Source organism: Bos taurus, chromosome 7, assembly GCF_002263795.3.
Source record: "Bos taurus isolate L1 Dominette 01449 registration number 42190680 breed Hereford chromosome 7, ARS-UCD2.0, whole genome shotgun sequence".
Lineage (NCBI taxonomy): Eukaryota > Metazoa > Chordata > Mammalia > Artiodactyla > Bovidae > Bos > Bos taurus.
The window spans coordinates 35168387-35195248 of record NC_037334.1 but is presented as its reverse complement, the minus strand read 5'-3'; the positions used below and the strand labels follow the sequence as shown (position 1 = coordinate 35195248).

The 26862-nt window shown below is 39.5% G+C and overlaps 1 long non-coding RNA gene across 5 annotated transcripts in view; it reads right to left on the bottom strand.

Annotated features, from left to right (window-relative positions):
* The window catches only part of LOC112447397 (uncharacterized), a 909470-nt gene extending 889319 nt beyond the window's left edge, over nt 1-20151 (bottom strand). For 2 of the 5 annotated variants that reach the window (XR_009495228.1, XR_009495231.1), the window contains exon 1: nt 18859-20151. This is a non-coding gene — a long non-coding RNA (uncharacterized lncRNA). Of the gene's footprint in view, nt 1-15200; nt 16054-18858 lie in introns of those variants that run through there. The other 3 variants (XR_009495230.1, XR_009495233.1, XR_009495232.1) reach the window with 2 other exon arrangements.
* Nucleotides 20152-26862: the final 6711 nt, after the last annotated feature.

Here is a 26862-nt window from a genome sequence, read left to right as displayed (position 1 = left end):
CAGCAAGGATTTCATTCAAATACGAAGGAGAAATCAAAAGCTTCTCAGACAAGCAAAAGCTGAGAGAATTCTGCACCACCAAACCAGCTCTCCAACAAATACTAAAGGATATTCTCTAGACAGGAAACACAAAAACGGTGTATAAACTCTAACCCAAAACAATAAAGTAAATGGCAACAGGATCATACTTATCAGTAATTACCTTAAATGTAAATGGCTTGAATGCCCCAACCAAAAGACAAAGACTGGCTGAATGGATACAAAAACAAGACCCCTACATATGCTGTCTAGAAGAGACCCACCTCAAAACAGGGGACACATACAGACTGAAAGTGAAGGGCTGGAAAAAGATTTTCCATGCAAATAGGGACCAAAAGAAAGCAGGAGTAGCAATACTCACATCAGATAAAATAGCTTTAAAACAAAGGCTGTGAAAAGAGACAAAGACGGTCACTACATAATGATCAAAGGATCAATCCAAGAAGAAGATATAACAATTATAAATATATATGCACCCAACACGGGAGCACCGCAATATGTAAGACAAATGCTAACAAGTATGAAAGGAGAAATTAACAATAACACAATAATAGTGGGAGACTTTAATACCCCACTCACACCTATGGATAGATCAACTAAACAGAAAATTAACAAGGAAACACAAACTTTAAATGATACAATAGACCAGTTAGACCTAAATGATATCTATAGGACATTTCACCCCAAAACAATGAATTTCACCTTTTTCTCAAGCGCACATGGAACCTTCTCCAGGATAGATCACATCCTGGGCCATAAATCTAGCCTTGGTAAATTCAAAAAAATAGAAATCATTCCAAGCATCTTTTCTGACCACAGTGCAGTAATATTAGATCTCAATTACAGAAGAAAAACTATTAAAAATTCCAACATATGGAGGCTGAACAACACGCTGCTGAATAACCAACAAATCACAGAAGAAATCAAAAAAGAAATCAAAGTTTGCATAGAAACGAATGAAAATGAAAACACAACAACCCAAAACCTGTGGGACACTGTAAAAGCAGTCCTAAGGGGAAAGTTCATAGCAATACAGGCATACCTCAAGAAACAAGAAAAAAGTCAAATAAATAACCTAACTCTACACCTAAAGCAACTAGAAAAGGAAGAAATGAAGAACCCCAGGGTTAGTAGAGGGAAAGAAATCTTAAAAATTAGGGCAGAAATAAATGCAAAAGAAACAAAAGAGACCATAGCAAAAATCAACAAAGCCAAAAGCTGGTTCTTTGAAAGGATAAATAAAATTGACAAACCATTAGCCAGACTCATCAAGAAACAAAGGGAGAAAAATCAAATCAATAAAATTAGAAACGAAAATGGAGAGATCACAACAGACAACACAGAAATACAAATGATCATAAGAGACTACTATCAACAATTATATGCCAATAAAATGGACAACGTGGAAGAAATGGACAAATTCTTAGAAAAGTACAACTTTCCAAAACTGGACCAGGAAGAAATAGAAAATCTTAACAGACCCATCACAAGCACGGAAATTGAAACTGTAATCAAAAATCTTCCAGCAAACAAAAGCCCAGGTCCAGACGGCTTCACAGCTGAATTCTACCAAAAATTTAGAGAAGAGCTAACACCTATCCTACTCAAACTCTTCCAGAAAATTGCAGAGGAAGGTAAGCTTCCAAACTCATTCTATGAGGCCACCATCACCCTAATACCAAAACCTGACAAAGATGCCACAGAAAAAGAAAACTACAGGCCAATATCACTGATGAACATAGATGCAAAAATCCTAAACAAAATTCTAGCAATCAGAATCCAACAACACATTAAAAAGATCATACACCATGACCAAGTGGGCTTTATCCCAGGGATGCAAGGATTCTTCAATATCTGCAAATCAATCAATGTAATACACCACATTAACAAATTGAAAAATAAAAACCATATGATTATCTCAATAGATGCAGAGAAAGCCTTTGACAAAATTCAACATCCATTTATGATAAAAACTCTCCAGAAAGCAGGAATAGAAGGAACATACCTCAACATAATAAAAGCTATATATGACAAAACCACAGCAAACATTATCCTCAATGGTGAAAAATTGAAAGCATTTCCTCTAAAGTCAGGAACAAGACAAGGGTGCCCACTTTCACCATTACTATTCAACATAGTTTTGGAAGTTTTGGCCACAGCAATCAGAGCAGAAAAAGAAATAAAAGGAATCCAAATTGGAAAAGAAGAAGTAAAACTCTCACTATTTGCAGATGACATGATCCTCTACATAGAAAACCCTAAAGACTCCACCAGAAAATTATTAGAACTAATCAATGAATATAGTAAAGTTGCAGGATATAAAATCAACACACAGAAATCCCTTGCATTCCTATACACTAATAATGAGAAAACAGAAAGAGAAATTAAGGAAACAATTCCATTCACCATTGCAATGGAAAGAATAAAATACTTAGGAATATATCTACCTAAAGAAACTAAAGACCTCTATATAGAAAACTATAAAACACTGGTGAAAGAAATCAAAGAGGACACTAATAGATGGAGAAATATACCATGTTCATGGATTGGAAGAATCAATATAGTGAAAATGAGTATACTACCCAAAGCAATTTATAGATTCAATGCAATCCCTATCAAGCTACCAACGGCATTCTTCACAGAGCTAGAACAAATAATTTCACAATTTGTATGGAAATACAAAAAACCTCGATTAGCCAAAGCTATCTTGAGAAAGAAGAATGGAACTGGAGGAATCAACCTACCTGACTTCAGGCTCTACTATGAAGCCACAGTCATCAAGACAGTATGGTACTGGCACAAAGACAGAAATATAGATCAATGGAACAAAATAGAAAGCCCAGAGATAAATCCACGCACCTATGGACACCTTATCTTTGACAAAGGAGGCAAGAATATACAATGGATTAAAGACAATCTCTTTAACAAGTGGTGCTGGGAAAACTGGTCAACCACTTGTAAAAGAATGAAACTAGAACACTTTCTAACACCATACACAAAAATAAACTCAAAATGGATTAAAGATCTCAACGTAAGACCAGAAACTATAAAACTCCTAGAGGAGAACATAGGCAAAACACTCTCCGACATACATCACAGCAGGATCCTCTATGACCCACCTCCCAGAATATTGGAAATAAAAGCAAAAATAAACAAATGGGACCTAATTAAACTTAAAAGCTTCTGCACAACAAAGGAAACTATTAGCAAGGTGAAAAGACAGCCTTCAGAATGGGAGAAAATAATAGCAAATGAAGCAATTGACAAACAACTAATCTCAAAAATATACAAGCAACTCCTACACCTCAACTCCAGAAAAATAAATGACCCAATCAAAAAATGGGCCAAAGAACTAAATAGACATTTCTCCAAAGAAGACATACAGATGGCTAACAAACACATGAAAAGATGCTCAACATCACTCACTATCAGAGAAATGCAAATCAAAACCACTATGAGGTACCATTTCACACCAGTCAGAATGGCTGCCATCCAAAAGTCTACAAGCAATAAATGCTGGAGAGGGTGTGGAGAAAAGGGAACCCTCTTACACTGTTGGTGGGAATGCAAACTAGTACAGCCACTATGGAGAACAGTGTGGAGATTCCTTAAAAAACTGGGAATAGAACTGCCTTATGATCCAGCAATCCCAATGCTGGGCATGCACACTAAGGAAACCAGAAGGGAAAGAGACACGTGTACCCCATGGAAGCAACCTAGATGTCCATCAGCAGAGGAATGGATAAGAAAGCCATGGTACATATACACAATGGAGTATTACTCAGCCTTTAAAAAGAGTACATTTGAATCAGTTCTAATGAGGTGGATGAAACTGGAGCCTATTATACAGAGTGAAGTAAGCCAGAAAGAAAAACACCAATACAGTATACTAACACATATATATGGAATTTAGAAAGATGGTAACAATATCCCTGTGTACGAGACAGCAAAAGAGACACTGATGTATAGAACAGTCTTATGGACTGTGTGGGAGAGGGAGAGGGAGGGAAGATTTGGGAGAATGGCATTGAAACATGTATACTATCATGTATGAAACGAGTCGCCAGTCCAGGTTCGATGCACGATACTGGATGCTTGGGGCTGGTGCACTGGGACGACCCAGAGGGAGGGTATAGGGAGGGAGGAGGGACAAGGGTTCAGGATGGGTAACACATGTATACCTGTGGTGGATTCATTTCGATATTTGGCAAAACCAATAGAATAAAGTTTAAAAATAAAATAAAATTAAAAAAAAAAAAAAAGGAATCCGAATTCTATTGGGATAGAAGTGAGGAGAACTAAGACCAAGGCATGAGCCCATTCTTCCTTCATGTGTCAACTCCATTCAGCATGTATTTTTCACTGTCTTATGATGCAGGCCCACTAATTTGTTAGATAGCAAACAATCCAAGGAGGAGAAAAAGGATGGAGGAAAGTACTGTGGCCTGTAGGATGTTTAATTGCTATCCAGTCTCTGCTTTATAATCAAGAAATGTTCCCCCACCCCACCCAAATGCCCATGAATTTAAAAACTAGTTGACTAGACAATGGTATATCCATTCAGTGAAATACACAGTAAAAAGGAACAGAAAAGACTGATATATACACTCCTACAAGACATCTCCAAGACATATTGTTAAGTAAGCAAAAGCAAAGTAAAAAACTGTGCACAGTAGACCACACTTATGTGACAAGAAGAGGTGGAAACAAATATATGTACACTATCTTCCTCATATTTTAACAATAAATATTGGAAGAAAAAATAATAAAATTGGTTATAGGGCATGGGGAAAATCCCTGACCACAGAAATGGGCACCAGAAGCTTAGGCAGGAAATAGGAGGGCTCTTTAAGAGAGCAGAAGTCCCTGGCAGAAAGTCAACAAACATCATTTCAGATCTTTCTGTTGCTCCAGAAAGCTCTTCTCCACTAATGATTCAACTCCAGTCCTGAATGGCTCTACAGTAGTTCTGGGTATGGTTTCAGATGCTGGGACCAAGTTGTGAGACCCTTTGACAGCTGCCATGCCTCTGGGCTGGTCTGTCTGGCTCAGCTGGTGTCCATTCCTCCCCTCTCTGCAATATGCTTGTACCTTCTTAGGTATAGGAGGAACACATTACAGCCCAAAAAATATAAGTAACCGCTGATCAGCTACAAGCTACTTAACACATAGACTAAAGGCAGTACCTCATTTCTCTTAGATCTACAAGGAATCAACCAGATTTGCTAAAAAGATCCCAGCCTCAACTGTACTTACTGATTCAGGACATAGACCTGTGGCCTTAACAATTATAAAACAGGAACCACTAGCTTTTATCAAGCACATACTAAATCCTAGTCACTCTACTAAGAGTTTCAAATACTTATCTCACTGATTCCTCACAATAACCCTAACAAGTACCTACCAAACCCTCCTATATTACCAATAAGAAAAAGTAAGGCCTCAAAAGGAATAGAATGTCACTCGTGAGTGACAGAGTAATATTTGAAACCCAGATATCTTAAAACCAGGCTCATTTTTGAAATCTCTGTTTCTATTTTATAAACAAGTTCATTTGTATCATTTATTAAAATTAGATTCCACACATGAGTGACACCATATGATATTTATCTTTCTCTGACTTTTCACTTAGTATGATAATCTCTAGGTCTAAGGGATAAACTAGGAGTTTGAGATTAACATATATGCTATTATACATAGACCATATAACCAACAAGCATCTACTATATAGCACAGGGAACTCTACTAATATTCTGTAATAACTTATATGGAAAAAGAATTTCATAAAGAATAAATATATGTATAACTGAATCACATTGCTATATACCTGAAATAAACATGACATTGCAAATAAACTATTCTCCAATAAAATTTAAAATAAATGTGCTTGTATCAGTCTGTAGTCCTCTGTTCAGACAAGGGCTTCCTAATCCAGATAAAAGCATCACTGATTGAGGTGTTATATTGAAGCCAACAGAATAATGCCCATGGTCTCGGCTCTCTAGGTCAAGCTATTGTCAAGAGAAAATATCCATACCAACAGGAATAAGTAAATAATTGCACTAGACATAATGCTACCAAACTATCAGTCAGACCCTCAACATCCCAGAAAGTTACAAGACATTTCCAAGAATCCTCAAATTCATCAGTTCCTTTTTTAGCCTGCAATCTTCCTTACCAAATATGACTACTTATGGCTTCATACCTGATCAGAGTACAGACAGACTGAGCAGCAGATGGAGCATGCTCAATCATGAAGTGACCCACTCTGTACACATTTTCAAAAAGATTGAAGTCCCTCAGCACAATCATCAATCCCCAGTGGACCAGGGACAACCTCAGATTTAAAATACTTAGACTTATAAATGATAATCCAGGAATTACCAAGGTTTAGTGAGTAGTTTTAAGGCCAAAATGATAGAGGTAAATAATTAATGAAGGTATTGTCAAGTCCCCCTTCCAAATGACTTGCCCACTCTCTCACCTCCTTGCAAAACTCTTGATATTTACACCTATGTGTGAGGCTGAATTATATCCCCTAGAGATCCTCTTTGCCTTACTTTCAGCCTTCAGGACTCTTCATCAAAGGGGCTATGAGCTCCATCAAACCACACAGAGAGCATCTTAAACGTTTCACCAACACTGGGCAGAAGGATATCAGTTACTGTCAATTACAGATGCTTTCTGTCATAATGGGCTAGATTTTCTAAAGAGTCTCAACTGCAAAGTTCCCAAATGCCATGCACAAACCTGGTAATGGTCCATGCAAATTGCATACTTAAGGGTCTGTGTGAATTTCATTCCAGGGACTGCCTTTGAAAATTTAGCCTCATAACTCTAAAGCATTTGTAGCATCATAATCTGTCATCATTAGCAACAATGCTTGACTTAGTGCTCAACATTCTTATTAACCATGCAATTATGAATGCAGACAATGTTTAATCACTTTTACAAAAATACAGCTGTGTTGTTGGAGAGCTGTCACTTACTGCTCATTAATGATTGATTTTTTAAACCATCTAGATTGTTTTCATGAGAACAGGGGATTAACTATACGGAATTTATTATTGGTCATTAAGGGATATTAAAATGGAAAACCTTTACAAGATGTATCCTGTCTTGCTGCATTCGAATGCCTGAGACTCTCCTGCCAATGTGGGGAGGGAAACAAGAGATCACTCTTCCAGATCTCTGGCAAGGAGATCCAGTTGAGGAGAGGTGGAGTGAAGAGAGAAATTAAGAAAAAAAATCTATTTTTGCTGTAATAAAACACTGTTTACATTTTATAACAGCAATAATTTACCCCAAATAATCACTTCAGCTATTGTTCAGCTTGTTTTAGGGGCTAACTGAACTGTGGCTACCAATCTATTCAGTGCAGATTGCTAATAATGGGCTATTTTGAAAACTTATAGCTGTTGCTCCATACCTCCCATATACTAGAAAACACTAATTCCCTTCCCACATTGCACACTTAATTAAAGATGAGTCAGGGCATTGTTTTATGGTCAAACTGTCCTTCTACCTTGGATTCAGAGAGCTGGGTTTTGTGCCATCAAATATCTCTTAAACATATTGTGATAAAATGCACTTTACCACTGCCTATCCACAAAGATAATAAGTTTCGAAACCTGTTAACACATTGGAAAGATCAGATTGCTCAATGTCATGCCCTTCCTGGGTTTTCAGTTCTGATGCTTACATGCCCACACCCAGGGCTTTATCTCCTCACTTGCTCAGCAGCTGCCAGGATCCTGGAAGACCTGACCTGAGGAAGAAGGTTTTTAATAAATCACAACTCCTCTCTCCTGTCCTGGCTCACCTTACTCCAGGTCTTCTCTGAAACTTCTATCTTCATATTTTTCAATATTTTGAGTTTTCTTCTGACAGCAAGTGTACTATGTATTGCTTTGGAAAATACAGAAAAGCACAGAGAAGAAATTTAAAGCTATCTGTAGTTCCCACATCCAGAAATAACTGCTTCTGGTAGACATTTGCTTCCAATATTTTTCCTATGAGCATTTTTTATATCTGCTGGTCTTTGGGTGAGTTACTTTTCTTTTCTGTGTCCAGTGTCCTTCATTACAAAATAGGGAAATAATAACACCTACCTCATAGTGTGTTTATGAAAATTAAATGAATTAATATTTGGAAAACACATGGAAGAATGTGCAATAAAACATAGCTACCTACATTTTAGCTATGATAATTCTATAAACTGTTGAGGGAGAAATATTATAAAGGAAAGAAAGATGCTCTAGTTAACTAGTAGCCATTTTAAAAAATTATTTATTCATGGCTGTGCTGGATCCTTGTGCCACAGGGGCTTTTCTCTAGCTGTGGTGAGTGAGGGCTTCTCCCTAGTTGTGGTGTGCAGGCTTACTGAGATGGCTTCTGCATGGGCTCAATAGTTGCAGCACAAGGGCTGAATAGTTGCAGCTCCTGGGCTCTAGAGCACAGGTTCAATAGTTGTGGCATACAGGCTCAGTTGCTCTGCGGCATGTCAGATCCTCCTGGACCAGGGACTGAACCCATATCTCCTGCATTCGCAGGCAGATTCTTTACCACTAAGTCATCGGGGAAGCCTCAGTAACCACTTTTCAAAGGTTAAATTCCTGGTGATGCTGATGCTGCAGGCCCAGGGAACCACACTTGGAAAAACACTACATTCTATTATATGAGAAAAATCAACCACAAATGAGAAAAAAAAAAAAAAACACCAACAAGCCATGGAAGTAAAAGTAAATATATTTGGCCTAGAAAGCTTTACCCTGGGAGAAGATTTTGGAGGGGTTTAAGAGGTATGTTGTGCTGAAAGAATGACACTGTGGGTGGAAATGATGACTCCCATTAGGTAAAAGAGCTGTAGGGATTGACAGGTGAATTATCATTTACTTCTCCAGTTGACTTTGGTCCAAGTCATTGCTAGAGAGAAAATCTCTTAGTTACATACCCACATTAATAAGCCCAGGTATTCTAGCATCATGCTTGGAAGGAATCACCACAAATTGGAAACCCAGGCCTTGAGAAAGCAGCTCCTCAAATACCCGTGCCTGGTCAGCGTCCAGAGCAAGAGAGACAGTCTGCTGATCTCCTTGACTTTGCCATCACCCTGAAGTAACCAGGGTATGAAGAAAAAGAGTCAAGGGAATATCTGTGCAATTTAGAGAGGATCATATTATTGCTATTGTGTTTTATCCAGCTTTTTCTCTACATGATATGAGCATTTTCCCACTGTATTTAAAAAACTTTAATCCACGTTATAACATTTCATCATATGGATAGGCCATAATTGCTAACTATCCCCTTCTGTCAGGGGCTTTTACTTCTTTAATTTTCTCTATTATAAATAATTCTTTGGTTATTTTTAGTCATTCTTCATCTTGTATATCCTTTACAAATATTATCAAAAATTCTCTGATTTGGAAGTCTGTATCTTAAAAACTAACACAGCACTCAAGTTTGGTAATTATATTAGAAACTCTAGAGTCATCACTATCAGTTTTCTAATGCCTATTATCCAACAAGATTAAAAAGTGTCAGACTTCCTTTATTGGAAATATAATTTCCTGTCACATGACACTTTAAAGCATTTGTTTCAAAGATTTGCAGGTGCCAAAAGTAACTCTTAAAAAAATTATTTGTTCATTTCCACAGTGTTTGGGTCTTCCCTTGTGGCTCAGCTGGTAAAGAATCCACCTGCAATGTGGGAGACCTGGGTTCGATCCCTGGGTTGGGAAGATCCCTTGGAGAAAGGAAAGGCTACCCACTCCAGAACTCTGGCCCAGAGAATTCCATGGACTATACAGTCCATGGGTCACAAAGAGTCAGACATGACCAAGAGACTTTCACTTTCACAGTGAATTTTGGTTGTGAAGATACTGATGTGTTGCTTTGTCAGACTGTTCTGGTACCTAATTAGTAAAAGGATAAAACAAATATTTTGACTCAGTGAATGACAATCTTGAAACATCTATTTATTAACATAAGTAGAAGTCACACAATATTGATTGAATCTCATAGTAAAGGAAGAGAAATAACTAAAAATTTCATTTCCTTGAGTAATATACATTGCTGTAGTCAATTTGATTTTCATACTTTTTACTGTTGTCAAGTTAGACATAAATAAGTTATAGTTAGGCCATTAGGTTAAAACAGAACATAAGTATTAACACACTCAACCATCATATTGAGGCCATCTACAATGAAACTGTCAGTTCCAGCTCTTTCTTCACAAGAGCTCCTAGACTGCTACATCATGGGTGATTTCTCCCATGATAAAAGGATCTCCTCTAATTATGCAATGTTAGAACAGAGCCATAATGTGCCAATGAGCAGTTCTCAACCCTTGCTGAATTATCTGGGGAACTTTTAAAGACTACCAATGCCCGGGTCTCATCCCTGGATAGAGTCACCAGGGGTGGGGCCCAGGCATTGGTTCTTCATACAAGATCCTCTCTTGATTCTAACATACCCCCACAGTTGAAAAGCACAACTTTAGAAGATGTAGATAACCAGGACAACTTAAGGCACCCCATGCCTTCAAAAGGACAGTTATCTCAAAATCTCCTCCAGGAATTATTTTGCTACATAAAGACAAATTCCTTGAGGCATTGACTAGCTCTGTCAGGACTAGAAGTAATATATCTCTCCAGAGACCACAAATAAATCTGGTCAAGTTGCAAAACTATACAATAATATGAGAAAGAGTAAAAAAAAAAAAAAGAAAAAACAAATTGTAATAATTTATGGGCAATCCTGGCACCAACATATTATTGCAATAAACTGGAAATATGGTACCAGTTATTTGGGATTTTCAACAGTTTTATTGTAGCTACTAAAGTGGAAATGGACACACTTGCACTCAAGTTAATAGTACCCTTAAGTGGCAAGAAAATCTCTTCTCTGCTAATTGGGACTCATTATCTCCAAGGATTTCTGTGATGCAAACTGTACATTATTCTCAGAAAGCCACGACCCCTGAAGCCTACCAGCTTATCCCACTGAGTCAAATAAACTGGAAATCACAATCTGTTCAACTCCATATGAAGATGTAGAAGTTTGGTCCTAAGAGTGAGTGACTTATCATCTAATTTACTTTATTACTTCCATCTCTCTCTTTCTCTCTTCTCCCTTTATCTATTCATATATATTCAATAACAATACAAGGTGAGCAGTTAGCAGAAACAAATGCTGTTAGGTGAGACTAGATTATCATGCAGGGTCTTTGAATTAAATAGACATTTGACTCTATTAAAGAAATGTCTTTTGGTCTCATTTTTCTCAATTGTAAGCCATAAATAAGAGTAAGTAATTTCTACAATCCCTTCAATTCGAAAACAAAATTTTTGTGAAAGCTCTTTCACTTCCTTAGAAATGGACTTTGTTAAGTATAGAAGTATGGGAACCTCAGTCAGTCAGCCAGGTCAGTCACTCAGTCTGTCCGACTCTGTGACCCCATGGACTGCAGCACGCCAGGCCTCCTGGTCCATCACCAACTCCCGGAGCCCACTCAAACTCATGTCCATCGCGTTAGTGATGCCATCCAACTACATCATCCTCTGTCATCCCCTTCTCCTCCCGCCTTCAATCTTTCCCAACATCAGGGTCTTTTCAAATGATTCAGTTCTTTGCATCAGGTGGCCAAAGTATTAGAGTTTCAGCTTCAACATCAGTCCTTCCAATGAATATTCAGAACTGATTTCCTTTAGGATGGACTGGTTGGATTTCCTTGCTGTCCAAGGGACTCTCAAGAGTCTTCTCCAACACCGCAGTTCAACAGTATAAATTTTTCAGCACTCAGCTTTCTTTATAGTCCAACTCTTACATCCATACATGACTACTGGAAAAATCATAGCTTTGACTAGATGGACCTTTGTTGGCAAAGTAATGTCTCTGCTTTTTAATAAGCTGTCCTTTTTCCAAGGAGCAAGTATCTTTTAATTTCATTGCTGCAGTCACTATCTGCCGTGATTTTGGAGCCCCCCAAAAAATAAAGTCTGTCACTGTTTCCACTGTTTCCCCATCTATTTGCCATGAAGTGATGGGACCAGATGCAATGGTCTTAGTTTTCTTAATGTTGAGCTTAAAGCCAACTTTTCCTCTTTCAACTCTCCTCTTTCATTGTCATCAAGAGGCTATTTAGTTATTCTTCACTTTCTACCATAAGGGTGGTGTCATCTGCATATCTGAGGTTATTGATATTTTTCTGGGCAATCTTGATTCCACCTTGCGCTTCATCCAGCCCAGCGTTTCGCATGATGTACTCTGCATATAAGTTAAATAAGCAGGGTGACATATATAGCCCTGATGTACTCCTTTTCCTATTTGGAACCAGTCTGTTGTTCCAGGTCCAGTTCTATCTGTTGCTTCTTGACTTGCATAGATTTTTCAGGAGGCAGGTCAGGTGGTCTGGTATTCCCAACTGTTGAAGAATTTTCCACAGTTTGTTGCAAGCCACATAGTCAAAGGTTTGGCATAGTCAGTAAAGCAGAAGTAAATGTTTTTCTGGAACTCTTGCTTTTTCGATGATCCAACAGATGTTGGCAATTTGATCTCTGGTACCTCTGCCTTTTCTAAATCCAGCTTAAACATCTTGAAGTTCATAGTTCACATACTGTTGAACCTAGCTTGGAGAATTTTGAGCATTACTTTTCTAATGTGAGAGATGAGTGCAACTGTGCAGTAGTTTGAGCATTCTTTGCCATTGCCTTTCTTTGGGATTGGAATGAAAACGGACCTTTTCCAGTCCTGTGGCCACTTCTGAGTTTTCCAAATTTGCTGGCATATTGAGTGCAGCACTTTCACAGCATCATCCTTTAGGATTTGAAAGAGCTCCACTGGAACTACACCACCTCCATTAGCTTTGTTCATAGTGATGCTTTCTAAGGCCCACTTGACTTTGCATTCCAGGATGTCTGGCTCTAGGTGAGTGATCACTCCATCATGATTATCTGGGTTGTGAAGATCTTTTTTGTATATAGGTACCTGATAGACCTAAAGTTACAAGAAACCCACACACCTGCAGCCTACTAATCTATGACAAGGGAGGCAAGAGTATACAGAGGAGAAAAGACAGTATCTTTAACAAGTCGTGCTGGGAAAACTAGACAGCCACATGTAAAACAATGAGATTACAACATTCTCTCACACCATATACAAAAATAAACTCCAAATGGTTTAAAGACCTAAATGCGAAACTATAAAACTCCTAGAAGAGAACACAGGTGAAACATTCTCTGATATAAACGGTAGCAGTATTTGAGAGTTTGGGATTAAGAGATACAAACTACTATAAATAAAATGGATAAGCAACAAGGATATACTGTATAGTACAGAAAAATACACCCGTTATCTCATAATAACCTATAATGGAGTCTCATCCAGAAAATCCCGCAGCACTATGCATGCGTGCTCAGCCACTAAGTGTGTGTGAGCCTTTGTGACCCCACAGACTCCAACCCACCAGGCTCCTCTGCCCATGGTATTTCCCACACACTAATACTGGACTGGGTTGCCATTTCCTCTTCTAGGGGATCTTTCTGACCCAGGGATTGAATCCACATCACCCGCATTGACCTGCAGCTTCGTCACCACTGAGTCACCCGGGAAGCCCACTCAACCACACTGTACGTCTAAAACTAATATAATACCATAAATAAACTACACTTCATTAAAAACATGGAACAAGTAACGATATTAACACAACCCAAGGTTTGCACAACCATGAATCCAAAGGCCACAGGCCTTCAGTTGTACCTGGGAAATGATGTAACAGTGTAAATGCAGGGAACACAAATACGATTTAACCTAGAGAACTGCGGTTTTGCAAACAGATTATTCAGTAACAGACATTTAACGTGGGCTCTAATCTTTTGGGGAATATTTTTCTTCAAAATTGTTTCTATTTTGGGACTTCCCTGGTGGTGCAGTGCCCAATGTAGGGTGCAGAGCCATTGGGTGAATTCCCAATGCAGGGGGCCCAGATTTGATCCTTGGTCGAGAAACTAGATCCCACATGCCTCAACTAAAGATCCTCATGCCACAACTAAAAAAGATCCCACATGCTGCAAAGAAGATGGAAGATCCTGTGTGCCACAAGTAAGACCCAGAGCAGCCAAATAACCACAATTTGTTAATTTCTTTAAAAAAAAACTTTCTATTTACACTTATTCAGAAACTGACTAATTTGGAAATTTCACTCAGGGCCACGTCAGATCACAAATTAGATACTTCTGGAAACTGTATTAATATTTCAAAGCATTAATATCAGAAAAGCCTATATATTACATCAAATCTACTCATGAAGATTTTCAAGGGTGATCAAGACTCACCTCCAAACACAATCAATCAATGGATAAAGGCAAGAAGTCATTTCCTCCTATAAAATTAAGCTTCCTTTTTTTTAAAGGACCGAAGCCGGACATTGTCAAATGAACAAATAAGATCAATAATGGTCCATCCATAAAGAGTAACTCTGGTGATTTTAAGATCATAGAAAGCATTTTTTAAAAAGATACATACAAAGCTTTGAAAGGAATATTTAAGCCATGTCTGCAAAGCCTTCAAATAACAGAATCATAATGGAAACAATGATAGACCTTTAATGATAGAAACATTAGCAGGCTCTGTAACAATATTGTAATTCATTTCTAAATAACAATATTGATAAGATGGGCCTTTCAAAATCACCCAGGACACCTCTTTAACAGCTAATTAAAACTAGCAAGTAAAGGCAGCTCTTTTATCATTCAGAATATTGTAGCTCTGATCATCCCACAGTGAATAATTTTACTTCAGTAATAACCCTGATCTAACATTCAGTCAGCAATTACCACATCAGACTTTATCTACTGGTAACAACTGGTTCAGAAGATATTGCCTTGAATGCATTAATTTCATCATGCTAATAAAGTTCCCTGTTATAAAATGCAAAAACATATTAACCTGTCTAACGCAATAGAAGAAACAGATATATCTTTCTTGTAAAATGATGATACCCCAGCATTTCATTTCTATTTCAAAACTTAAGTGGGTAAAGTATATTAGAGGAACAGAAAGTAACAGGCTATAATCTGCAGTGAACACAATAACATAACTAAGCGCCAACAAATTTTCCTGTGAGTAATTGCACTTATTGTAATTTACACACATTCTATTACCTTGGTATTTGCATAACAATGCACAACTATTCATTTGCAAACACTGAACACTGTAACAGAGGAAGCATACGCATCTTGTCTTTTCCACAGAATTCAGAGAGGCCACTGCTGACTCCCATTAACTCCCTTGGAGCACCTAGCAAGCATGGACTGATGGAAACATTTAATAAAGATGTAGATGTGACTAATGATGACAAGCTAGTATCCCAAGGGCACAGTCCCTGGCACAGAGTAAGCCATCTGTGAAGATGTGAGGAATGAAGCAGGGAGGAGCTCTATGGTCTTGCTCAAAATGTAGTAAGCATTTTGTCTGTGGTTCCAGGATCTTGTCTGGGATACCCTTTTCCCTTCCACCCTCTTCTTCCCCTCTGATCTCTCCAAGTACCATCCCCATCGTCAAGTGAGCAATCCAACGAAGAGGTGCCTCCCTTTCCCTTAATTTGTACTCTCATCCACCTTCACCACCTTTCTTGTCCTATATTTACAATGCAACACATTACCACTACCCACACTACACTCAGCATTTGTCTCGCTCTATTTCTTTCTCACAACCCCAGGTTCCCCACTGACTTGTTCTCCTTTCAGGATTTTAAACTTGAGGATGTTACGACTGTTAAAATCCCAGTGGAAAAAAAAAAATGAATCGAGTGATTAAAACTAACACATGTGACATTTTGCTTTCCCATCTCCGAGGACTCATTCCCAATCATCAACTTTTTATTAAAGCTATGCCTTGTCTTTCTATAGGAGATGGTTTCACTGCTGGTGCTGCCAATGCCAATCATCCTACTGGAATGGAAAAAAAAAAAAAAAGCTGTTACACAAACCCAAAACAAACACATTGCCACCTTCCATAGTCAAAACAGAGTGGTCACACACCCCACCATGGGGCGCAGCTGAATGCATCAGTCCACAAAGAGCTTTAGCCCTGTCCTGGGGTACCCTGGTCAAAGGAGAGCATTGTATGGGCTACAGACCTTCCTGTTTAGCACCTGGAGGTTTATCCACACAGTCTAGGCAGGAGGACTGAACTCTCTGGGGAAATGTGGCATTCTAACATATGATAGAGTATGGGCTGGAGGCCTAGAAAACAGGCACAGGAATATGGAGGATTTATAGACTGAAAACGTGCACACAGACAGCAGCACCGAGTCTGCTCAGGAAACACATGTGCTGTGGCCGCACTGTGGGAGGTCGTGGTAGGGCCCCCAGAGCTCGGCAGGAACTCTAGCGGGGACCCAGTGTGAATGTGTACAGATCAGAGCTGTAAATCTGGCAACAAACATTTCTCAGTGGTCTTACAAATATTGTGAAAACACAGGCTCTGGCTGTGATGTTAGGAAAGAAGGAGGCCATTTGGAAAGTTAACTTTCACACGGAATGGTTTCTAGACTTCCAAGGTGTACACGGGGCAAGCCAGAGCTGGCCTTCCCCCAGGCCCCCAAGAGACAAACATGTCTACAAGGCATAACTTCTGGAGAGAGCTGTGCCTCTGAAGGGGAACACACTAACTTGAAGAGTTCCTTGTTCAGTCCAAAATGTTAACAAAGACATATCATGAAAATTTATAGTGAAATGTTTAAAAAAGATTATCGAGCCAAAATTTTACTATTTCATTAAATTGTATATTCTGTATTAACCACAGGGCTAAATTCAGAAAGCAACAAGTGGGCTAAAAGGAAAAGAAAGAGGTAGAGGTGGAGGAGCCCAGATGACAACTCGGCAATTCAGTTTCAAAAAACTTTCCTTAGTCGGCCCCACACGAACTTAGCCTGTGCTCTGGGCTTTCATAGCATTTTTGTTCTGAAATCTATTTCCAGAGTTTATGACTTCCAAGGTTTTATGGTCCTTCCCAAGAAAGCTTTCTTCGCCTATTAATACACATTATGGTTCCTCTTCTCGAATAGTGGTTCTTATGAAAGTCAAGTAATTTTTATGTGATAAACATGTAGCTTGGATGGAAACTTTTCAGTGGATTTGGGTAAGACTTTTGGTTTGTGTTTTTGGAGTGTGTGTGTGTGCATGTGTGTGTATGTGATGAATCGTGAGCAGATTCTAACAGTTCTCCCTATCTGTTTTACTTAGGCTAAAGAAAGAGGGCAAAGGAGGAGATAAAAATATTCAAAATGCAATTTTCATTTCAAACAGAATTATCTATACTGCTTGTCTTGTGGGTTTTTTTTAACATATTATTGGTCTGAAATTAGAGCTCATGAACACTTCATTTGCCTAAACTTAATCCTACAGACATAAGTGAAAAACGGTAACAACAACAACAACAGAAACCTCTCAGGCCAACTGTTCTGTAAATAAAATGGCCAATCATTTTACTTCCCAGTATTTCTCTTTTCTGGTCCATTTCTCTAATTCACCATCTAACAACACACCCACCAATATCACAAAGGAATTTTGACAACCTAAGGAAGCAAATGCTCTCACTCTGGCTTTACTGGTAAGAGGATGATTGTCAACTCATGTAACCTCCAGGACTCAGCCAGGAAGAATGACCAAATTCTTAGAGGTTCTCCCTGTTTCCCAGAAGAGCATTGGAGTTCATATTTTTGTGTTTTGTTGTTTACATTCGGCCAAACAGCAGCTCATAGACACAAGTGTTACTACCTTCCCAAATCTGCCAATTTCCAAATAAACACCCTTACCTTTAAATGCTCAGTCACTAGCTATAGATTAACAGTGACACCTTTTTAAACAGGGTAGGTTCAACTTGAGATAAGTACAGTAAGCAAATGCCTTATCAACTAAGAATTATTTTTACTGCTTTGCTATGCTTCCTGAGTCATTTCAGTCAGGTTCTCAAAACTATATGCCTCCCAAGGACGATCTCATACCTTAACAAACATACATATATGTATACACACACACACATATACAATGGAAGGAGTGAAAGTCACTCAGTCATGCCCGACTCTTTGTGACCCTATGGACTATACAGTCCATGGAATTCTCCAGGCCATAACACTGGAGTGGGTAGCCTTTCCCTTCTCCAAGGGATCTTCCCAACCCAGGGACCAAACCCAGGTCTCCCACATTGCAGGTGGATTCTTTACCAGCTGAAGCCTCAAGAATACTGGAGTGGATAGCCTATCCCTTCTCCAGCAGATCTTCCCAACCCAGGAATCAAACCAGAATCTCCTGCATTGCAGGCAGATTCTTTACCAACCGAGCTATCAGAAAAGTGCACTTAGAGGGAACGGTAATAATAAAGGCAAATTTTCCTCAAGTTCTTATAATGTACCAGGTACTCCACTAAGCAATTTTTCATATATGTAGTCTCATTTAATTCTCGAAACACCTCAGAGGTGGGTACTATTCTTGTTACTGCTATATTACAAAGAGTAAAAGAAGGTATAGGGTAGCATCACAGAAGGAGTTAGAGATTGCAACTCACATCCTCTGACTCCAGGCTTTTAACTGCTATGGACTAGGGCATAGAAATAGAAGTATCACCTTAGCTTTGACTCAAAAGAAAAAAATCATAAGTATGCACAGGTATATCATAAATATGATATGCATATTTAGACCACACATTTTAAACTCCCCCAATTTTTCTACCTCTGCAGTATAATACGCACATAATTTGTGAATTAAAATTTAATCGAGCACACTACTATGAACAAATTACAAAATACTCAACACTTACATCAACTCAGGCTCCATTCCATTATCAAGAGAGAAGCTGTTTATGCATTCTTATTCTGGCAATTAAGGACAAGTATGTTTCCTAAAGTGAAGGTTATTTTGACTTTGATAAGTATATTGCTCACTGTCTGATCACAAAGGACCAGAGCCTGGAGATGAATAACACAATACTTTGTCCTTCACTTCAGGCATGATGCTGGACCTCCCTGGCTGTAAATTTACCAATATTTGATGGCCCCAGTGTCAGCGGCAAAATGATGCATAATAAACACAATACATTATGTGCCACTTCTTGATTTGGTGCCAAGTCAGGGAAGGAAACAGTCTGCTTCTGAATGGGTTTTCTGAGATAATACACAGTACGTCCTGGAGAGAGCCGAACAAAAGAACTGAAGCTTGTTTTTCATCCCTCTGTTTCCAAACTAGCCTTTGAAATTGACAGTCTGGAGTGATGTGAACCCTGGTACTGCCATCACCGGGCTGATATCAGGAAAAGCAGAATACACAGGCTTTTATCTGGCCAGGAAAAAGGAAGCAGCTTATTTTGAAGAGGAAGGAAAAACGATATTTGATGAAAGCCAGAGAAACAAGCTGCCTAAGTCTTTTTACAAAGATGCGACAAAATAATGCTTTGTGAAATAATATGCAGACCTAAAAATAATGTTTCAATAGCATTTTTTAATTGTTCCATTTTATCCAGAATGGTTTTTCCAAAGTTGAAAATCTTTCTTTAGAGCAAAAAGGAGAAAACACTATTTGAAGGCCTGCATCTATGAAAAAGTATTCCTTCACCACTAAGGAAATGAAAACCATGACAGGAAGTATACACACAGCTTCACGTCCCTCTTCCTGCATCCAGATCAGGGACCTCAGGAGTCACTGGGTCCAACCCTGACATTTCATAGATGACAGACTTAAAACTGGTAAGTCACATGCCCAAGGTTATGCTTGGAATTGTGTTCTTTTTATTCCCTGAATAGCAAGCAAATGGCAAATGGAAAGAGCAAAAGAGAACTTGTTACAATTTACCCAAAGATTTCCTATAAGAAAAATGGTGATAATAATGGTTCCTAAATTCACTTATCTAGAAATGCATATTATCAGAAATCCAAGAAACATATGAACAACATTTCCTAAGGCAAGAATCATTTTTTAAAACTCAGATATTCTGCCAGGTATACTTGCTTTATCAGTATCAGTTTAGGGTTGCCAGCTCAGTTGTCTTTTTCCAAAAAGGATAGTAAAAAAGTCCAGGAGTTCTCCTCAGGCAGGATAAACAAAGCCAAACATTTGAAAACCTCTTTCATGTGGGTCTCATGTCAAGTTTACAAGTGTAAAAGCACTTATACACCAGTCAACTAAATTCTTACTGGCAATAGGTAGAGCCTGTACCAGGGAAATGTGGTAATTTTCCAGCTTCTCTGTACTCTATCACCTCATCCCACTAGCTAAAAAAAATTGCCCTATATGATTCTACAAAAAAACAGGAATAAACCCCTGGGTTGTTTGCCCTCTCCCTACCTCATCATCCTAGAACTTGGCCACATGTTCAAGTTCCAGGCGGCATTCATCTAGCCCTGGAGACTTGTTTTTCAGTTCACAGGATGGTCCACCCAAGGCCACTCTTCATGTGGAAGGTTCCTTGAAAGATGGGATAGACTTTATACATGCCAGAGGCTACACATCTTCCCTTCGCTCTTAGACCCTGATCCAGGAAACATTATGCTGCTGCTAAGTTGCTTCAGTCGTGTCCGACTCTGTGCGACCCCATAGACGGCAGCCCACCAGGCTCCCCCGCCCCTGGGATTCTCAGGAAACATTATGGCGGCATTCAAAATGGTGAAAAGACTCCTGACACTCAAGTTTCTCTCACCCCACCCTCCTATCATCATAACTTTTCCACAAAACATTAAACATCAACATTAACTAACTTAAAGTTCAGAAGGGTAATTTTTTCCTCAAGGACAGGCTCATTTTGACCTACTATCCAGGAACTGCCCATGACTTTTTACTTCAATAGGATGATCCCAATGACTATCTTTACAAGTGTTATATTCATGCAGTATTTTGCAATACTGAAGAGAGTGTCAATGGTCAGATTGTCCTCCAGCCCCTATTTCCCTTATCTTCTATAGAAGCCTAACTGCCACGAGGACTTACACTTACTTGGGAGTGTGGTAACTGAGACAAATCAAATTTGTTCTTCTCTTTTCCCCACCCTTCTTGATCTTTGTTGCATGCAGATAAAGTGGCGTGGAAAGAACATCAAAGAAACAGTGATACTCATTGCCAATAATCCAGGGTGTCTGTATGGACACAGAGGGAGGCATCCCTTCCCCATTTTCTTTAATGCTGGTGGGTGTGTGCGCACCATGTCATGTGTATATAAACCTTGGATCTTTGTAAGCACCAGCAGCTGGAGAATATCTCTCTCTCCAAACAGCATCAATAACATGAAGACCCTTCAAAGCAGGGCCAGAGCTCCCCCTGATACACATGATTCTCATACACATGACTAATAAAAAAACACAAAATACTATTTTGCTGCTCATCTCATTTGAGTCACCCATTATATATTAGGACCCAATTATGTATACAGTACTGGTTAGAACCTATGGACACTTAATGAACAAGGGCTAACCCTGCCCTTGTAGAACTTAATCTAGAGGATTTAGCTAGTATATCTTTCATGGCCTCCTCAATTAAGAAATTAACTGTTTAAATAAGAATGTGCCTACTGTAGGGCTTATGACCCAATAAAGGGAGCATAAGGCTGGTATGGTGGTTGCCTATGCATTTCAGAGGGACATGTGTTCCCCACGCATGTGTGGGAGTCCCTGGGTGGCAGCTAGCTGTGGGAGTGAGAGGTCATGAACGAGGAGGAGGGTGTATGTATTTGACCCCAATAAAGCTCTGTAGCCATGAAAAGTAAAGAATGTGCCTAGCTACCAAAGATAGGAACTTAACTTCCTTCATTTTTATATGACTTTAATGACTAGCAATTAAAATATTCCTGCACACGGTAGGTGCTCAAGAAAATATTGGTTGCTAAGTGCATGTTGAAAGTCAAGGCTATTCCCCAAAGCAATGTCCCCTTTTCTTTATGCTACACAGCACATGAAGGGAGACTGACAAGAAGAAATGTTTCCTTAGTGATTCTCAAGAAAGGCAAAGTTGTCAACATTTTCTCTTGTCAAGGATGTTCTCTAACAAAAACTAGAGAGCAGCTTCCACAATGCCGAACTAAATGTGAAGATAATGGTCAGGAGGGCTCTGGGAGCTACCTGCATTCCCACTCTGAACACACTCTTAACAGGAACACATCTGCCAGGAGAACAGAGCAAACCTCATTTTGCTAGGAGACAACACACAGCTGCAGAGTTCAGCACTCCACTTAATCCCACAGATAAATTCACAAGTCCTCCTAAACATACCACTCTCCTGGGGATACAGACTCTACAGTGTCTGTTGTTTCATGTATCACAAATAATTCATATCTTTCCTTTCTCCCTCCTTCTCTCCTTCTCTCTCTCCCCTTCCTTCTCATTCTCTCTCTCTTATACACACACACACACACACTCACACAGAATATATACACAACCTTCTATCTTTAAAAGGCTACTTTTGAGTCTCCTTTAAACTCTCCACACAGGACACAGGAGGTCACCACACAGCCTGTTTCTTCACACAAGTGTACTACTATTTTTTCCTCAAAGAGGAATTGCTCCTGTCACTGCTCCTTCCCAGAAGTCTTCCCAAGCCTTTTTTTTTTTTTTTTTTTAAGTGCATGAGGTATGCTTTTAATTGGGCATTTCATTAGAGAAGAATGAGGCATAAAGGAAAACAAAATGAGCTGTAGTCATTTGTTTTGAGGAGATCATGCTAGTCATCAGCATCTGAACCCTGCTGAAGCACAGTTTCAATTTCCCCTCTCAACTGTGGGTAAAGCGATGTTGACAACACATATTTCTCTCTGTCAAAACATTTCACTTACTCGGCAATCTGTAGACAGTTTGAGAGTCATATCACCAATGAGCAGTGCCATAGTGCTCTTCCCATTATTTTAAAATCATAATGGCACATGCTTCAAGAGAGAGGCACAGCACAGGCCGAGATCCAAATTGAAAAGAAAAACGCTAAGAGTCGGCAAGCAGTGAGGGCGTTGTAAATATGGGCCTCCTCACTGAGCCACAGAGAAAAATGGCTGCCGGCGCCCCATTTCATCAGGAGAGCCTGGTCCCATTGTCCTCGGAGTTCAGCCTCTTGGGGAGGGGTCACGGAGGGAATTCTGGGAGTTTTGTGCTCAGTTGCAGTAACGGGCTTTGACTCACGTTTGAGAAAGGGGATTTCATACCACTAGACCTAATTAAATGATGTTTTGGGTCTGGGAGAGGGGGAGGAAAACTAAAGTGATCTCTGACTAAAGAATTATATTCAAGTTCCAGTGAAAGACTGTACTGCTGTGTGTCCCGGATACACAAAAGGCAATAACAAGGTGCTGAAACTAGACATATTCTGACAAAACTGCTTATGGCTCCCACAGAAAGACGATGACTGTGGTGCAATCTCCTCAAAATGGCTCATTTTCAGTGCGGAGTATTCAAAAGAGATAATGTTCAAAGAAATGGAAATGTGCTGCCTAGATAACAGCCTTGGGCTGCAAGACAGATACGGCAAGGCCTCAAGGACACAGCTTTGGCAGAAAACAAATAATGAAGCAATCCTGGAGCATTTACTGTCCAGGCCGGGGAGTACTGACCAGTCGCGAGGTTCAGATTCATGGCTATGATTATTAAATCTCATGGGAGAAATACACTCCACAAGTGTCAAATATAGCCAATAACGTGCCCTATGAGCAGTGGGCAGGCTCACCAATGGGCAGCCACGTTTGTTCCCCTGCTCTCAGGGGAGAAGGCACTTGACCAATTATTGCCAGTTGGCTGGGTTAGTGAAACTGCACAGACTCCTACTATCCACCTCCATTCTATCTTTCAATTCAATGTATCTTACTGAGTTTTGCTAAACTTATTTTTGAAAGTGAAAGTTGCTCAGTCAATTCTGACTCTTTGCAACCCCTGGAGTATATGTCCATGGAATTCTCCAGACCATTATACTGGAGTGGGTAGCCTATCCCTTTTCCAGTGAATCTTCCCAACCTAGGAATCGAACCGGAGTCTCCTGCATTGCAGGCAGATTATTTATCAGCTGAGCTACCAGGGATAAAAATAAGCTTATTTTTATATATCTATAAAAATAGGTCAACCAGGTTGTGTATTGATCTAACAGTAGTAAGTACTTTTGCTATAATCACTAATATTCATCTGGCCGGGTTTCACAGGAAGTGTGCAATTTTAAGCATCTATAAAATCCCTTGGTTTGTCAAGTTTGTACCAGCTGTTATCACTTTAATAGAGATCACTGCATAATTTCAAAATATCTTATTCTTTCTAAAATTATCCTGATGCTCAAAACTGTCTGGAACTCGGAAGTGTGCTTCCTGCTTCTATCTCTAATCTGGATGGGTTAATTAATTTCCTCATCCTGATGTTAAGATGTGCTTCAAGCCAGGCATCAGTATTTGCTTTCCACCATGTTCCTATAGACACAAATAGGTATGGCTAAGGGTATAACTTTATATTGTTCTTTTGTATTCTCTAGTGAACAGGAGGAACTGGAGGAAACTTCTTGGTGGGGTAGCAGGTGGCAGCCACTCAAAGTCCACTCATATGGTTGAAGGGAGAACCATAAAAAGGGATACAACAAGTATATAAAACGTAATCAATAAATATTTCATAAGGGAATTTATTTCCTTACCTTTCTCAAAAAGCACATACCTGCCTCTACAACCCTAAGAAGTATTTTAATTCTTATTTTGCAAGTAATACTGGTGGAAACTCACCTTTAATATTGTCCAAGTTGCCCAGTCAAAACCACTTTGTCATGAGACAGTGCCAAGGTCAAAGTGTTCACAGTCACAGCCTTCCGTTCCTTTGCTTCTCAGAGCTGAAGACCCAAGTTTTAGGAGACTAAGTCAGACTGGCAATGAAAAGATCTAAATTCTCTAGAGGGAATCCTGTTTATATCACCGTGGAGTGCCCTAGATGTCCAAGAGAGGCAGACAATATGACTATCACAGAGAAGTAAGTAATGGAGGGTGCCCACGTGTGCAGCATCATCGGACTGGATCCCCCAGGGTGGGGACACTTTTTTACTTCTGTTTGTCCTGGACCTTGTCTAGAACAAAACAAACTGTCCCTGGAACATGTGTTCTATTAGTCTCTGGTTTACTCTGACTCTGGTTTAAAATATTTAAATCAAATGGTAGAAGAGGGACTTCCCTGATGGCCTAGTGGTTAAGACTCCACACTTCTGACCCAGATTCAATCTCTGGTCAGAGAAGTAAGATCCCACACGACGCCTGGTGCTGGGGGAAAAAAGTAGGAAAAAAGGTGCAAGTGACAACAAGAGATGGAGACGGGGTGGGTCAAGGAAACAGTAGACAGGTTTGGGCCTTGAAATGCAAATGGTTCATTTATAGCAAATTAAGACCTCAGCCTATACCAATGAACTTACTAAAAGTCAAATTTTTGTCATAGAGACATACAATTGCAGACAAGTAAATAGGCTTATACTAACCTATACTGGGCTCCCAGTTTAAAGGTCACTGAGTACTTCAAACTTGCCTCTGACTGGCTGACTCTCCTTTTAGTCTATCTGGATAATGTCTGATAACACCTGCATTTCTCTTCCTTACAGAACACTTTGCACTCAGCCCCAGTGAGTAGCCACTGCTAGCATTTCCTCACCATATTGATTTGCCAAGTTGATACCATTTGGCTGTTTACCACAATCATGGAGAGGACACTTGTAGTTTGAGCAGAATCTCTGATGCCTGGACATCTATCAGTTTAGTTCAGTTCAGTCATTCAGTCGTGTTCAACTCTTTGGGAGCCCAAGGACTGCAGCATGCCAGGCTTCTCCATCCATCACCAACTCCCAGAGCTTGCTCAGACTCATGTCCATCGAGTCAGTGATGCCATCCAACCATCTCACCCTTTGTCGTCCCCTTCTCCTCCTTCCTTCAATCTTTCTCATCATCAGGGTCTTTTCCAATGAGTCAGTTCTTCTCATCATGTAGCCAAAGTATTGGAGCTTCAGCATCAGTCCTTCCAATGGATATTCAGGACTGATTTCCCTTAGATTTAACTGGTTTGATCTCCCTGCAGTCCAAAGGACTCTCAGGAGTCTTCTCCAACACCACAGTTCAAAAGTGTAAATTCTTTGGCACTTGGCTTTCTTTATACTCCAACTCTCACATCCATACATGACTACTGGAAAAACCATAGCTTTAACTAGATGGATCTTTGTTGGCAAAGTAATGTCTCTGCTTTTTAATAGGCTGTCTAGGTTGGTCATAGCATTTCTTCCAAGGAGCAAGTGTCTTTTAATTTCATGGCTAAGTAACCATCTGCAGTGTTTGTGGAGCCCAGGAAAATAGTCTCTCACTGTTTCATTATTTCCCCATCTACTTGACACGAAGTGATGGGACTGGATGCCATGATCTTAGCTTTCTGAACGTTGAGTTTTTAAGCCAGCTTTTACACTCTTTTCTTTCACTTTTATCAAGAGGTTCTTTAGTTTCTCTTCACTTTCTGCCATAAAGGTGGTATCATCTGCATATCTGAGGTTACTGATACTTTTCCCAGGAATCTAGATTCCAGCTTGTGCTTCAGCCAGCCTGGCATTTCGCATGATGTACTCTGCATACAAGTTAAATAAGCAGGGTGACGTATACAGCCTTGATGTACTCCTTTCCCAAATTGGAATCAGTGCATTGTCCCATGTATGGTTCTAACTGTTGCTTCCTGACCTTCATACAGATTTCTCAGGAAGCAGGTCAGGTGGTCTGGTATTCCTATCAGTTTAAGAATTTCCCACAGTTTGTTGTGATTCACATAGTCAAAGGCTTTGCCATAGTCAATAAAGCAGAAGTAGATGTTTTTCT